This window comes from Chrysochloris asiatica, unplaced genomic scaffold (assembly GCF_000296735.1).
Source record: "Chrysochloris asiatica unplaced genomic scaffold, ChrAsi1.0 scaffold00001, whole genome shotgun sequence".
Taxonomy (NCBI): Eukaryota; Metazoa; Chordata; class Mammalia; order Afrosoricida; family Chrysochloridae; genus Chrysochloris; species Chrysochloris asiatica.
In genome coordinates, this window is record NW_006408519.1 from 49,054,544 (window position 1) to 49,071,928 (window position 17,385).

Consider the following 17,385-nt stretch of genomic DNA (forward strand, 5'->3'; position numbering starts at 1 on the left):
CCATCCATCCACTCACTCATCCACTCGTCCATCCATCCACTCACTCATCCACTCGTCCATTCATTCACTCACTCATCCACTCATTCATTCATGCATCCATTCACTCATCCACTGACTCATCCATTCATTCATGCATCCACTCACTCATCTACCTGTTCATTCATCTACTCACTCATCCACTCATTCATCCACCCACTCATTCACTCATTCATTCATGCACCCACTCACTCACTCATCCACTCATGCATTCATTAATTCATCACTTGTTCATTCATTCCACAAGCAACTCTTGAGTATGTGTGAAGGGTGGGGCTGTTGGATGTGGCTCTGAACAATGATTTCAGAGTTGCCCTGGCCCCTCCTTGTGGGGAGACAGACCCACAGACAGAAAACTCGTCCTCCCAAGGAACTTGGCTCAACCCTCTCCAGCTCTGAGAGAGAGACTGTTTAGGCCTCTGCTGTGGCAACTGCTCCCTGAGGCTTTGAAGCCCCTTCTCTTCCCCAGCGCAGTCACCCTTCCTAAGGGTATGTGTTCTGTCTGTGAGTCTGTCCTCTAACAAGCCTTGGGGCTGGGGTCACTCTGAGCTCAACACACCCAGCCACATCACCCTATACACAAGCTCAAGAGCTGCTTGTGGAATGACTGAGCAGCAGTGGAGAAGGAAAGTGAGGCTCAGAGAGGGTGAAGAGTCTTCGGGTGTTGGACTTGGAGGCTGCTGCTCTTTGGTCACCTGCCCAGGCTGTGGGCTTAGGCCTCTCTGCAGTGGGCAGGGTGTCCCAGAAATGGCCCTATCTTCTTCCTCTTATCAGGCACCATCTCTTGGGTGTAAGAGGTCCCCTGTGGCCCCTGAATGGTCAGGCACCATGCGATGGGGGTGCGGGGGTAGTCAGGGTCACAGCCAGCAGGGAAGGAATGCACCTATCAGTCTGAGCCTCTGAGATTGTGGTAGAGCCTGTCCTGGTAACGTGTGCTGATGGTCTCCTTGCTCAAGGAGACAACTTCCTGAGCTCCCAAACCCTCTGCTGTCAAGTCAATTCCAACTCATAGCGCCCCCTATAGGACAAGGTAGAACTGCACCATAAGATTTCCGAGACTACACATCTTAATGGGAGCAGACAGTCTCATCTTCCTTCCAAAGAGCAGTCGGGGGGTTCAAACCACCAAACTTTCAGTTAGCAGCCCAATGCTTAACCCACAGTGCCACCAGGGCTCCCTTCTTGAGCTCTATTCTCTGTGAAGACACAAAGTTGGCTGTCCCCAAGAGGACCTGCACAGGAAGAGGCACCTCAGTGCCAGCTATGGGAAGCCTTGGTGGTTACCTACCAGCCTCAGGCTGTAATCGGGATGGGAGGTTGCTGGCCCACCCATCGCTCACAGCTGTGTGGTGAGGGGAGGGGTGGACAGGACCCACATCCCTCTAGTGCTGGGAGGCTTTTCTGGGCATGGGTTTCTGACCAGCCCTTTCTCCATCCTGCTCTCCTTTCTTCCCTGACTTCCTCTGAGTAAAGTTCCATGGCCAGAAAGCTACGCCCTTAGACTGTGACACAGTCCTCTCTCTAACGACAAGACAGATTTCAAGGCAGATGACACAGAGGTGACCCCATGGTGCCACTAGGATGAGGGTGCTTGGGACAGTGAGCTTGGAGTGTGAGTGAGCTGCCAGTGGCCAAACCACAGCTTGGGAAACCCACCCTATGGGTGATTTCTGTGCTGAGTCGTCCTCCATCAACAGCCACCTGTGTGCACATCACCTCCTCTTCCGGCCCATAAACCCCTGTGCCCACAAGTAGCAGAGCAATTGACGAGTCAGGGACCGGGTGATGGGTTAACGGGCTGCTGTGTCCTCAGTGTGAGTGGTGAGTGGACAGGGAAGACAGTGGTGGTAATTCATCAAGAACATTTTCATAGGGCCTACCTACCTCCAGGGAGAATTAACTTAATATTTACCATTTGGGAGCCCTGGTGGCATGCACAGTTAAGTGCTCAGCTGCTAACCAAGAGGCTGGTGATCTGAGCCCACCTACTGGATCCAAGGAAGGAAGTCCTGGTAATGTGCTCCTGTAAAGTTAACAGCCTAGGAAACCCTGTGGGGCAGTGCTCCTCTGTTACACCAAGGGGCGCTGTGAACGGATGATATATAAACATACATATGTTGTTGTTGTTAAGTACTGTGGAGTCGGTTCCGACTCATAGTGACCCTGCACAGGGTTTCAGAAGCTGTAAATCTTTATGGGAGCAGAACACCTCATCTTTCTCCTGAGGAACTGCTGGTAGTTTCGAACTGCTGACCTTGAGGTTAGCAGTCCGATTCATAACCACTACGCTATCAGAAATAAAGGACAGCCTAGGAAACCCTCTGGGGCAGCTCTCCTCTGTTACACCAGGGGGTGCTGTGAGTGGATGATATATAAACATATACACATACATAGTGACACAATAGATGACAGCCTAGGAAACCCTGTGGGGCAGTTCTCCACTGTTACACCAGGGGGTGCTGTGAGTGGATGATATATAAACATACACATATACATAGTGACACAATAGATGACAGCCTAGGAAACCCTGTGGGGCAGTTCTGTTCTGTCACATGGGGGAGTTCGCTATACATTGGACTCGACTCAAAAGTACCAAGCAACACCAATGACAAATTAAAGCTCTAGAAGATGGTAGGTGGGAGATCAGAGCTGCTATTTCCATTTCAAAGATTTAAAACAAAAAACAGAAGCTCGGTCTAGAGCAAGCCCACCCTGCTAGGAAGTGGCAGAGGCCAAGGCAGAGCCCAGGAAAACTACCAAGTCCATCCTATGGGCCCCTCAAGGGCAATGAACCCCTCTCCCACCCCACAGTCAGGACCCTGCAGCCCTGGCCAATGGCCAAGCTGCAGTGATGCTGGTCAGGGCTTCCTCCTCTATTCCAGCAGTGGCCTAGCTGCAATCACACTGGGTTCTGCTCTGGTGGTAAGCCCCGCCCCCCGGAGCTCTCCACGGTGCTGAAAGATGCTATGTCTTCTGTAAGCCTGTTTCCAATCACCTGGGAAGGAAGCAGTAACTGACAGACCCATAAAGAGAACAGTAACACTAGAGAGGAACGTCTCCTTAGAACCATCAAAACTACGAGAGCAAAGGGGCAGCATTTTCCCCAAAACAAAGCTCAGAGGAAAGAAAGATGACTGGGAATGGGAAGACAGTGGTTATATTGTAGGATTACAGCCAATGTAACAAAACAAAATGTGTCTACATTGTTGAATGGAAAAGTAATATGCTCTGTAAACTTTGCAAACAGCCAGCAGTTTTGTGTCTGCAAGATTATGCTACTGGCTCCTAGTAGGAGATGGTGAAATCGTTGCTGGCACAAATCTTCTAGGTCACACTGCTGTGTAATGGGTTCCTAAACCTCAAGGTCCCCGGGGGCTCAGTTTAGCCCCATTCAGTTTGACCTCTTTGTTGCCCCAAACACAAGTTCCTTCCACAGTACCCTCTGCCCTGGCCACTTCCTGCTTCAGAGAGATGGCTAGATAAGCTGAAGTCCAACCTACTCAAGCTTACACTGGATCCTGAAGCCCAGGCCGCAGCTGGCTCTTGCTCAGGTTAAACTACCTAGTGGGTTAAACGATAGACTACTAACGGAAAGTCCATGCTTGAATCTACCAGCTGCTTCTCGATCGTACAGTTTATTTCTGTAAAATTTTACAGCCTTGGAAACCCTACGAGGGCAGTTGTACTGTCCTATACAAGCACTACGAGTAGAAATCGACCCAACGGCAGTGGGTTTGGGTCTGGGTGTGGACTAAGAGAGTCCTCGTTTGAATTCCTCCTCTACCCATGATAGGCTCAGAGCAGGACGACTCTTGCTATCTTTTAGAGAAAAAAAGTGCAGTTTCTGTAGTCAGATAAGCTACAGCCCAATGGGACTCAACTCCTAACCAAAATAAACCAAACCCACAAAATATATAAACCAAATCAAGTTGATTCTGACCCACAGTGACCCTGTCTAGGTTTTCAGACACTGTATATCTTTACAGGAGCAGACAGCCTCATCTTTCTGCTACGGAGCAGATGGTGGGTTTGAACCACTGACATTTTGGTTAGGAGTCCAATGCCTAACCCACAAAGCCACAGGGCTCCTTCCACTCCACTCCTAATAGCAACCCCCATTTCTCCTCGATGTCCCTCATAAGGGTAGAGATGCAGGAGGATGGGTGAAGCAGAGACTGACTGGACTAGGTTGAGATTTTCAGAGTCTTGGCCCTTACCTCATTTCTATAGACAGCCAGCTCTGCACGTGAAACCGGGGGGTGGGGGTGGGGGGCAGGTGGCACAATCCTGTCAGTGCCATCTTCCTAAAAGCATCCGACCACATCACAACTGTGCTGAAAGTTTTCTAACGGCTGCTCAGTACAATATATGTGCTTCCCAAGGACTTGTCCTTCTTGTTCTCCTCCCCCTCCCCAGATCCTGTTCTCTCATGTGTGTATGTGTACATATACAGCCTCATGTGTGTGTGTGTGTGTGTGCACCGACACACCAAAATAGTGGTGAAAACAGTTTCCCAATAGTCTCCTCCAAGTCATGGTGACTCACATGGCTCAGGGTATAACTGAGTAGCATATAGGCTTTACAATGCTGTTTTTTTCAGAAGTGGATTAACAGATAGAAAAGGATGGAAAATTCCCAACTTCATTTTATGAAGCAAGCATAACCCTGATATCCAAACTAGGCAAAGACACCACTAAAAAAAAAATTATAGACCAATATCCCTCATGACCATAGATGAAAAATTCTCAACAAAATCTTAGTTAATAGAATCCAACAACATATCTGCAAAATAACACATCATGATCAAGCAGAGTCCTGGTGAGGCACTGAGGGACAATGCACTGAACCGCAAGGTCAGTTTGAACCACAAGGTTGGCAGCTCAAATTCACCAGCTGCTCCTCAGAAACCCTGTACGGGATCGCTATGAGTCAGAACTGACTTGACGGCACTTAACAACAACAACAATACAGGTATGGTTTCGTATCAGAAAAATAATCAGTGTAATCCAGCATACTAAAAAAGAAAGAAATCACATGATATAGCAACTAATTCAGAAAAGGCATTTGACAAAATCCATCACCCATTACTAATAAAAACACTCAACAAAATAGGAACAGAAGGAACATTTCTCAACATAATTAGGGGCATATATACAAAGTCAACAGCTAACATCACTCTGAATGGAGAGAAACTGAAACCACTCCTTGTCCTTTATCACCACTCCTATTCCATATTGTGCTGAAAATCTTAGTCAGAGTTGCAAGACAAGAAAGGAAAATTGAACGCATCCAAACTGTCAAAGAAGTAAAACACTCTATTTGCAGATGATACGATTCTATACATAGAAAATCACAAAGACCGAGAAAAAATAAATTATTGGAACTCATTGGAAGATGCGGCAAAGTGGCAGGGTACAACAGCTACATACAAAAAACAAAACAAAAAACCCAGTTGGATTCCTTTATACTAACAAAAACAGCTTTGAGAAGGAAATCAGGACAACAATACCATTTGCAGTAGCCACCCAAAAGATGAACTACTTAGGATAAATCTAATAGGAGAAACAAAGTATCTATACAAAGAAAACTACAAAACACTATTACAAGAAACAAAAAGACCTACAATAGTGGAAGACTAGACCACGCTCCTGGATAGGAAGACTTGACATTGAGAAAATATCAATGGTACGTGCCCAAAGCAATCTGTAGCTATAATGCAATCCCAATCCAGGTTCCAACGACAGTCTTTACAGAAATGGAAAACCTAATCACCAACTTTATACAGAGAGGAAAGTAATCCTGGATAAGCACAGCATTACTAAAGAAGAAGAACAGAGCTGAAGGTTTCTCACTTCCCTGACTGTCTCAAACGCTAACACAACCACAGGATGTGGCTGCTATTGGACAATGAAAGACCCATAGGTCAACGGAGCAGAGCTGAGAACCCAGAAGTAAATCATCCACATATGCTCAGCGGATCCTTGGCAAAGGGTGAAAATAACGTTAAATGAGGAAGAGAGAGCATCGTCAGCAAATGGTGCTAGCAAAATTGGAAATCTCTTTGCAGAAGAATGAAACAAGACACATATCTCACACCATATATAAAAACAAACTCAACATGGATTAAAGACCTACATGTAAAAGCTAGAAATAAAGATTATAATGAAAAATAAGGACACACTTCGAGGCTCTGACACATGGCATAAATTCACTATCAAAAGTAACTGAAAATGCACAAAGAGCAAAAGACAAAATAGATGATAGGGACCTCCTAAAAATTAGACACTTATATGCAAGCTCTGGTAGCGTAGTGGTTACGAATCGGGCTGCGAACCTTAAGGTCAGCGGTTCGAAACTATCAGCCGCTCCGCGGGAGAAAGATGAGGCTTTCTACTCCCGTAAAGATTTACACCCTCGGAAACCCTGTACAGGGTCGCTATGGGTCGGACCCGACTCGATGGCACTTAACAACAACAACAACAACATGCATATAAATATTTCATCAAAAGAATAAAAAGAGAAGCTACAGATTGGGGGGAAAATTCTGGCTCTCTAAAATTTATAGAACCTTTCAACACCTCAACAAGAAGAAGACAAATGATCCAATTAAAAAATGGACAGAGGACATGAACAGACACTTCGCCAAAGAAGATGTTCAGGCAGCCAAGAAACACATGAAGGAATGCTCACGATCACTAGTCATTAGAGAGATGCAAATCAAAACAGCAATGAGATATCATCTTAGCCCAACATTAATAACAAAGTTAAAAAACAAAACAGGGACAACACCAAATGTTAGGGTATGGAGAGGCGGAGACCCTCCTACACTGCTGGTGGGACTGTACAATTGTACAAGCACGACAGAAAAGAGAATGGTACTTTTTCAGAAAGTAGGAAATGGAAATATATGACCCAGGCATCTCTCTACCTTCAAGAAAGAAAAGTCATCACATTAAGAGACATTTGCATAGCCACGTTCACTGCAGCATTGTTCACAACTGCAAAAGGATGAGGACAGCCTGGGTGCCCTCAGTAGAGGAATGGCTGAGCCAACATAGGCGCGCGTGCGCACACACACACACACACACACACAATGGAACAGTACCCAACCTGCAGAAAAGTGAACACCATGGAGGACTCTGGAGGACATTACGCTGACTGACAAAATTCGGCTTGTAAGGGACAGTTATTGCATGGGACCACTACTGTAAAAAGTCAAGGAAAGGTATTCATTCTATAGTAGGCATTCTATAATGGCTACCAGGGGTGGGAGGGGAGAGAGAAAAATACTCACCGGGTAGGGTGTAGACATGTGCTAACTTGGGTGACAGGAAAGGCAGCTAAAAAGAAAAGAAGGGAAAAGGAAAGAAAAAAGAAGAAAAAAATTGCTCGCTCTCTCTTTATTTATTTTTTTTTGTCTGATTTTTTCCCCCTTTCCTGTACTGGAAGGGAAACAATGTATATTCATTTTCTCATTAGGAGAAACCATTGGGAACTTACCCACAAATGGAAAAAAAAAAAAAAAAAAGGGAAGGAAAGGGAAAAAAAGATTTGGAAATGGGTAGTAAGGATTAAACAACATGAGGAGTGGGGCTGGTGGGGCTGGGTTGTGCGTGTAAAATGGTTAAAAGGGAGAAAGTTGTGTTGTATACAATACACACACACAAAACATCATGACCAAGTGGGATTCACACCAGGTATGCAGAGGTAGTTCAATGTTAGAAAAACAATCAGTGTAATCTACCACATAAATAAAACAAAGGGGAAAAAAATCACTTGCTCATGTCAATTGATGAAAAAAAGGTGTTTGAAAAAATCTAACAGCATTCCTGAATAGGAATAGAAGGGACATTTCTCATCCTAACCCAGGGCATAGATACAAAACCAACGGCCAACTTACTCTCAATGGAGAAAATCTGAAAGCAATCCCACTGCAAATGGGAACCCAACAAGGATGTCTTTTATCAATACTCCTATGCCATATTGTGCTAGAAGTCTTAGCCAGAGCTATAAGGCAAGAAAGTAGAATTAAAGGCATCAGAATTGGCAAAGAAGAAGTAAAACGTTCTCTGCTTACAGATGATCTGATCCTATACTTAGAAAATTCTAAAACTCAGCAAGAAAAGTACTGGAACTCATTGTAAGAGTCAGCAAAGCGGCAGGGTACAAGATCAAAAATGAGTTTGATTCCTTTTTACACTAATAAAGAGAACCCTGAAAAGGAAATTAGCAAAATAATACCACTTACAACAGTCACCCAAAAAAATGAAATGGTGGTGGTGATTGTGTGCCACTGAGTCAGTTCCAACTCACACTGACACTGTATAGGGTTTCCCATGAGTATATTTACGGGAGCAGCACGTCTCATCTTTCTCCCCCAAAGCAGCTGGTGGATTCAACTGCTGATCTTGTGGTTAGCAACCCAATGTGCAACCCACCAGGGTTCCTTTTAGTAATAAATTTAACCACAGAAACAACAGACTTATATAAAACCAAAAAAACTACAAGTCATTACTACCAGAAACCTGCAGAAATGTTAGACTTAACATGAAAATGTCAATACTACCATGGTGTTGCTGTGTGCCGTGGAGTCGGTGCTGACTCATAGCGACCAAGGCTGTAAATCTTTACAGGAGCAGAAAGCCTCATCTTTCTCCCGTGGAACAGCTAGTAGTTTCGAATGGCTAACCATGAGATTAGCAGCCCGATTCGTAACCACCATAGATCGCAGGAATCTACAGATAGAGTGCAATCCCAATCCAGATTCCAACGTCATTTTATAGAGATGGGAACACTAATCAGGAGATTACTGGGTGCCTCGTATGAGGTGCCTCTAGGTGAACTCCAACAGTCACCCTTTCGATTAGCTGCCAAGCCTGCTAACCGTTTGTGCCACCCAAACCCAAACCCAACTCAAGGCTGTTGGGCGGATTCTGACTGAGTAGAACAGCCCCCAGGGTTTCCGAGAGTGTAGACCTGCTCAGAAGCAGAGGGTCACAACTGTCTCCTTCTGAGTATTGGTGGGTTTGAACTACTGACTTTTCAGTTAGCAGCAGAGTGATAATCACTGTGCAAACTGGGCCCTTTTTTTCACACCACCCAAGGACATCCAAACTACTGGGGCTCTTTAGAACAGACTGCACTGTTTCCTGCTTGGGCCCTCCACTCCCACCTCCCCACTGCCCGGGCCACACTTTAGTGTGGTGATCTGCCCACGGAGGCATCTTTGAGCTTACCCACCCTTAAGGGACGTTCTCTGCCCCCTCCCCCAGACCGAAGTCAGTCCTTCCTCCCCACGGCTGCCCCAGCTGCCCTACTAAACCTCCATTCTGACTCATCGGGACCCTGCAAAGAGTTCCTGAGGCTGTAAACCTTTATGGGAGCAGACAGCCTCATCTTTCTCCTGAGGAACAGCTAGTGGGTTTGAACTGTCGACATTATGATTAGCAGTTCAGTGCTTATCCTACAGCACCACCAGGGCCCCTTGATTCATAGCAAAATGTTTGTTAATACTAGTGATGCAAACTCTGTTGGGGCTGGGGATAAAAAGACCCGAGAAGATCTGATCCGTCCTAGTTTTAAGAAACCCAACCGACTGAGCAAGGACATTTTATTTATTATTATTGTGGGTGCAGTTTTTGTTAAGTGATGTCTAGTTAGCAGTCCAGTGCTTACCCTGTAGCCCCATCCCAGGACCCCTGTCTTCACTGTTATTGTTAGCTGCCATCAAGTCAGTTCCAACCGATAGCAACCTGGTAGAGGGTTTCCAAGGAGCGGCTGGTGGGTTTGAACTACCAACCATGAGGTTAGCAGTCCAGCGTTTGTCCTGCAGTGCCACACCAGGACCCTGTTACTATTATTGTTGTTGTCGTTGTTATTAAGTGCTGTTGAGTCAGTTCCAATGCAGTGACGCGGTTTTCAAGGAGCAGTGGGTGGGTTTGAACTGTCAGTCTTGTGGTTCACAGTCCAGTGCTGATCCTACAGCGCCACACCAGAAGTGCACTATTGTTAATCATCTGTTAGTATTCTGTAATTAATCAGTATAGTGTATCTTGAATGCAAAGTGCTCTCAACAGCACCTCTGCTTACCTTCCGTGTATCTCGGGAATCAGGAACGTTCACCTCCAAGTCTTTAAAACCACAGTCAGAGCCAAGGGGAGTTCAGACGGTGAGTAACAAGGTTAACACACCTTCATGTCATCTTCCTGCAGACCGCCGGCAGGGAAACATTAGACACGCACCACAGCCAAGAGCTGCCGGAAACGACTGAGCAGTGTTTGAAATCCCATCTATATTGATGCAACTGGGATTTAAAATGCCCGATTTGATATTTAAGGAGCCGTAAGAGGCCCGGTTTTCAGTAACTAAATATTTGGAAGTAGTTCATCACTCCTTCTTCCTAGTCTGTCTTCATCTGGAAGTTCATCGGAAACCTGTCCACTAGGGGTGACCCGTGACATAGCTTCCGGAATCACAGCAACTCACAAGCCACCACCGTACAACAAACTGACAGACGAGTGGTGGGATATCATGTTTGGTAAGGTGGAGGGTCAGAGAAAAAGAGGAAGACCCCCCCAGCGAGATGGATTGGCCAAGTGGCAGCATCCATGGACTCAAGCGTGGCAACAACAGTGAGGTTGGCCCAGGATCGGGCAGTGTTTCGTTCTGTTTTGCATAGGGTCACTATGGGTCGGTTACGACTCAATGGCACTTAACAAGAGGCCTGGTGTGGCACTGCTGGATAAGTACTGGACTGCTAACCACAAGGTTGGTGGTTCAAATCCACCAGCCGCTCCTCAGAAACTCTATACAGGGTTGCTATGAGTTGGAACCAGTTAGGCAGCACTGAACAAAGATGTCACAGTGGTGCAGCACTAGACTGCTCACCACAAGGTGGGCAGTTCAAACCCTCCCACTGCTCTTCAGGGGAAAGAGGCTGTCTGGTCCCATAGATTTACAACCTCAAAACCCTATGGGGCAGTTCTATTCCATCCTGTAAGGTTGCTGTGAATTGGGATTAACTCAGAGGCAGTAGGATAGTTGGATGCAAACCAGATGCTGTCCTGGGCTGGAAGCATACCAGCCGCTCAGCTCTGAGGGTCCTGGTTTCCATGAGGCCTCCTCAGCATGGAAGAGAAGCTGCTACAGAAAGGCTAGTCCAGGGTGGGCACTCAGGTGGGGTGTGCAGGCTCTGAGGGTCCCGGGTGGGTGTTCTGGGTGGGGCGTGTGGACTCTGAGGGTCCCAGGTGGGTGTTCTGGGTGGGGCATGTGGGCTCTGAGGGTCCCAGGGGGATGTTCTGGGTGGGACATGTGGGCTCTGAGGGTCCTGGGTGGGTGTTCTGGGTGGGGCATATGGGCTCTGAGGGTCCAGGGTGGCTGCTTTGGGTGGGGCGAGCTGGCTCTCAGGGTTCCTGGTGGGTATTCTGGGTGGGGTGTGCTGGCTCTGAGGGTCCCGGGTGGGTGTTCTGAGTGGGCTGTGGGGGCTCTGGGTGGGGTGTTTTGGCTGTGAGGGTCCCAGGTAGGTGTTCTGAGTGGGACGTGCAGGCTCTGAGGGTCCCTGATAGCTGCTCTGGGTGGGGCATGCTAGTTCTGAGGGTCCTGGGTGCTCTGGGTGGAGTGTGCTTCCACTTGGGCACCCTTGGGAGTGGATTCTGTGCCCACACAGCAGCTTGCAGTGAAGCACTCCAGGTGCAGCGACTGAGCCCAGCCCCACTTCAGCTCAAATGAATTAGCAAATTGTCATAAATAGAAATTATACTAATGGAAAGACTGCTTTAAATGATTAATGAGTCTCTTTACCAAGACTTTGTTTTCTCATTTGCATCGTGAACTTTCTATGCTGCTGAGACTCACATCGCTGTAAGTGCCCAACATCCGCTCCCAGGCTGGCTGGGCGGAGAACATTCCAGAACCCCAGATGGAAACTGAGTCAGGCACCAATAAAAAAGGAACAGCTGGGGGCTGCAGCAAGAACAGAGGAGCTGGGGTAGGGGTGGCGGCGAGGAGCAAGTCCACAGACAAGCTGGTGACCAGGGACGAGTTCTCTAACTTCTCTGGGTCTAGTTTCCTCGTCTGTGGATTCAGATAACAGCTACTTGATAGGGTTCCTGTTAGCATCAGAAAGGTAGTCTGTGTGAACTGCTCAGAAGGAGGGCTGATCAAGTACATGCTGCCATGGCTCTGACACGGCATGATTCGGTCACACAGACACACACACTGCACACATAGCCAGCCACACAGACACACACAGTGCACACACAGCCACACACATGCCCCTTCCTGAGCTATTTGGGCATACACACAAAAGGGCCTCTAAAAATTCATTGAAGAATGGAATGAAAAGATAATGGGAAATTCTGGAAGCTCCCTTATACACTGGACACAGTACTCAGACCCAAACTCCTTAATACACACACACAGATACACACAGAGATACACAGAGATACATACATATACACACAGAGACACACACAGATACACATAGAGATACATACATATACACACAGAGACACACAGATACATACAGAGACACACACAGATACACAAAGAGACCAGAGATACACAGAGATACACACAGAGATACACAAAGATACACACACACCCCACAGATACACACAGATGCACACAGATACACACAGAGACACACACAGACAGATACACAAAGAGACCAGAGAAAGACAGAGATATATACACACACACACACACAGAGATGCACACAGATACACAGATACAGACACAGATACACACAGATGCACACAGATACACACAGAGACACACACAGATACACAAAGAGACCAGAGATAGACAGAGATATACACACACACACACACAGAGATGCACACAGATACACAGATACAGACACAGATACACACAGATGCACAGAGATACACACAGAAACACAGAGATACACAGATTTCAGCAGACACACATATGCGTACACGGCTCTGAACAGTGCTGTGCGTGAGTGGAAGCCAAGCCCCAGGTCACACACTGGTTCCTTCACACTAACTGTAGAGGTGCTGGCCACCTTGTTGGATTTACAGGAGACAGGATCATGCATTTACCTTCCATCTGACTCCCTGCCCACTGAGCCAGACTGGCAATCAGGTCTCTCCTCTAGAGCATAGAACAAAGTCCTCAGAGACAAGTTAGTGCAAACACTAAGCAATGGCAGGCAGCCCCCCAAAAGAGGCCAAACAACACAACCAGCACTTTAGAGAAGTAAAGCATGATCTCCGGCGATCCAATGCTAACCATTTCATCTTTGTTCTTTGTCTTCTAAGGGAGGCAGGGCCGGCAGAAGGGGAACTCTGTGGACTGGAAAGAACACGGTCATGGGAACTGAGGACAGAGGTGTTCTGGGCTGTCCTGGTTGTGAACATGCAAATTAAGGGCTCTGCTGTGAGGCTCACTCAAACAGGCGGCATGGTCATGGCGGTTCATGTGGGGTGGCTGGTGTCTGAGAAGGGGAAGAGAGCACAACCAGGTAGCACACACAGCCTGAGGCACAAGACATCCATGGGCCACCTCTGCCCCATAGGGGACCAGCACCCTCCAGGGAGAGCTGTGGCCCTCAACATGCCCGCTCCTTGTTTCCCAATTCATCCCCAACACTGACGTGACCTCTGGCTCCCACAAAAGTATCACCTCCCTCACAGGATGGAGGTTTTTAAGAGCCTATGGCCTAGTTGATTGCTGGAAGTCATGAGCTCCACCTCACCCTTGATGCCCTCAGAGCAAATATGTATCTCCATCAAAAGGGGGCAGACTGCTTTTTAATAAAGAGAATGTCAGAGAACCTGCCCTGCTGGTCCAACCCACCCTTAATGTGGAGTCAGCTGACTCGAGCACCAAGCTCTCCATCTTCAAATCTAGATGGGGTTGGGGTCTGATATGGTGTTATCGACTGGTCTGTTCCCTCAAAAACCACAGGCTGCAAACCCGAACTCCTGTACCTGGGGATTGGGCACAACTGCTGCAAAAGACCTCTCTGAAGTGTTAAAAAGCAGAGGGTCGCTTGAAAGACTGAGGTATGTCTGGCCCAAGCCACGGTATTTTCACTTGCCTCCTATGCAAGTGAAAGCTGAACAATGAAGAAGGTAGATTGGAGAAGAAAATCGATGCATTTGAGTCACAGTATTATAGAAGAAACATGAAAGTACCATGGACTGCTGGAAGGAGGCACAAATCTGTGTTGGAAGAAGTGCAGCCAGAATGCTCCTGAGAAGCCAGGATGGCCAGACTTCGCCTCATGTACTTTGGATACGGTCAGAAGGAACCAGTCCCTGGAGAAGGACTTCATGCTTGGTACAGTAGAGGGTCAGTGAAAAAGAGGAAGCCCCTCAGTGGCAGGAACAACGGTTCAAGCACAAGCATGATTGTGAGGACAGCGCAGGAGTGGGCAGCATTATGTTCTGCTGGACACGGGTCGCCATTCATTGGAACCAATGCAGGGTACCTAACAACACATCTCTGGATGTGATCCCATCTGGGATTTCCTTTGTGCTGTTAATGGGGCCAAATCAGTGGTGAGTTTTAAACCAATCACGACTGAGATAGGACAGAAGGGGGGCAGGAACTAAGAAAGCAAGCTCTGACGGGGTAGCATAGATGTCACATGACAAGAAGGTCTCCAAAGAACCCAGGAACAGCAACTTTTGAAAAAGGGACAAGGTGCTTCCCCAGGGTGGAAGAGAGAAAGGCTCCCCCGTGAGCCGGCACCCTGAATTCGGACTTCTAGTCTCCTGGCCGTGAGAAAGCAGTCTCTGCTCTTGAAAGCCCCCTCCACTCCCTAGCTCTGTCTGTGTTACAGCTGCGCTAAGGAACAAAGACAATCTAGAATTGCACCAACCTCGACTTTGTGATCTAATGCGGTCATCCTCCAATTCCACATAATGACCTGGTCTTTATGTGGGCAGTGAGCAGGGGGTGACTAGGCTGATGGAGATCGGGGCTCAGCTCCTGTGGTCCCTTTGCCAGTAGAAAAGGGTACAGATAAGTACTTCGAGACACCCCGTCTCCTTTAGAACATGCCCACCCAGCCTCATGTGCCCCATTTGTCAGAACTATGGATGGATGTAAAACTTAGGATCAATATTTTAATAAAGTCTAAATATTTAGAAAACATCATTGAAATGCATAAGGAGATTATTAGCCAATTCATTCTTTGGTCTTTCCATCTGCCTGGAGTGAGGTTTACAATAGCAGAAGACTGCTATTCATTCCATGCCAGATGCCATTACCAGATGCCAGAGAGAGACAATGAAGGAATGTCCTAACGTTGGCGCCCTTTGATTGAACTCCGGCTTTCTTTGCTGGAAACAACAGGCTATTCAGGTTTGTCTATAGGGGATTCCCTTCAATATTCCCAGTGAGTAAATCCATGAGACAAGTGTGTCTGGAACCTGGCAGGCATCAAGTACTTGTTGCACAATTTATTAAGTGATACAGAAAATAAGGAAGATGACATCCGTAAGGAATCCGGCTGGAAGGGGGCAGACCCAAAGCCATTAGAAGTGCTTTTATGACGATCGTTTTCAAAGATGATGAGAGTTTTGTTGGTCCATATAATCCAATCATCACTTTGAGGACTAAGGGACGCCTGACACAAACCCTGTTATTTTCCATTGCCTCATATTACATGTGAAGACTGGACAATGAATAAGGAAGACCAGAGAAGAACTGGTGCCTTTGAATGATGGCGTTGGTGAAGACTACTGAATATACCACGGACCTCCAGGAGAACAAACAAAGCTATCTTGGAAGAGGTGCAGCTAGAGTGCTCCTGAGAACTGAGGATGGGGAGACTTCATCTCTTCGTACTTTGAACATTGTATCAGGTGGGATCAATCCTTGGGAAAGGACATCATGGTTGGTAGAGGGTCAGCAAAGAAAAGGAAGACCCTCAATGAAATGGAATGACATGGTGACCCCAATAATGGACTCAAATATAAGAACAACATGAGGCTGGTGCAGGACCAGGGAAGGTTGTACATACAGAGGGTCACTGTGAGCTGGACCTGACTTGACAGCTTGTAACAACAGTAGCATAGTCCTACTGGAGTCGCTGGGTGACACAGACAGTTAAGCGCTGCCAAACCAACTGAAAGGCTGGGGGTTCTAACTCACTCTCTTGGTGCTCCGTAGACAGAGGTCACCACCTTGGAAACCCCAGCGAGCAGCTCTGCTCTGCACACGGGGTAGCCATGAGTGGACGCCAACCAAGACAACCAGTCTGCATTTTCTGGTTCGAATGGCATTCGAAGGCAGCACTGTCAGGACCACGCCCACAGGCCTGGGTTCATATGCCGTCTTCACCACTGTATGTTCTTGTCATGTGACCACTCAGGGCTGTGAGAGGAGGAGACGTGGGGACCAGTCCTGGGACAGTGAGAGCTGCTCTGTGAGCCCTGAGGTCCACAGCAGGGTGGGCCAGCTCTCTGTGGAACCATGCCCACCCCCCCACAACTCCACTGCAGCAACACTCAGCTTCCATCCACCTTCTGGGGTTCCCAAGCAGCCTACTCTTAGTGTCTGCTCACAGCCTCTTTCTGCATGCAAAGTGCTGGTTCTGACACCAAGTCTTGGAACGGTAGTCCTACCAAACCCAGATTCGTTTGACTTTGAAAGCAGGAAGTAACCTCAGGTCTGGAACCCGAGCCTCCTGGAATACATAACCCGGGGTATATAGACTATACTTGCTGTTGTTAAGTGCCACTGAGTCAGTTCTAACTCTTAGTGACTTTCTGCTTCCCTAAAGATGTACCACCTGGAGCTGTCCATGGTGACTGGAGACTGTCACCGGCTTCTGTCAAGTCAAAGCCACAGAGTGACTAGGATGCTGAGTGAACTAGCCGGCGCTCACACCAGGGCACTTCCGGGAGACTTTCTCCAATCAAGCCAAGCTCTCACAACAGACCATCTCTGAGGGCGCCCCTCTTCCTTGTTGCTGTTGCTATGGAGTGGGTTCCGACTCATGGAAACCCCAGGTGTACCGGCTACAGCTGCTCCATATGGTTGCCAAGGTTGTGGAGTCTTGTTACCAGAGTGCCAGACCTAGCTCCCTAGGTGCCTCTGGGTGGGTTTGAACTGCCAACTTTTCAGCTAAAAAAGCCCACTCAAACATCACCCCCTTGGTGAAGCCCCCTGCCAACTCCAGCATCGTCCTCTGATCCCCATTAGCAGTCAGTAACATTCAGGTCATGGCCCCCACTGAGGGGTACTCGGTCTCTGTGCTCAACCTCCAGGCCACCCCACTCCACCAGCGCCAGGCACCATCCCAGTCATGGCCCCCACTGAGGGGTACTTGGTTCCCACGTGACTTCTCCAGGCCCCACCACTGCTCAGCAC

At 47.7% G+C, this 17,385-nt stretch overlaps 1 protein-coding gene across 2 annotated transcripts in view; it reads right to left on the bottom strand.

Annotated features, from left to right (window-relative positions):
* The window catches only part of TRAPPC9 (trafficking protein particle complex 9), a 585,848-nt gene that overhangs the window by 116,603 nt on the left and 451,860 nt on the right, over positions 1–17,385 (bottom strand). The gene's annotated exons all lie outside the window — the stretch shown is intronic.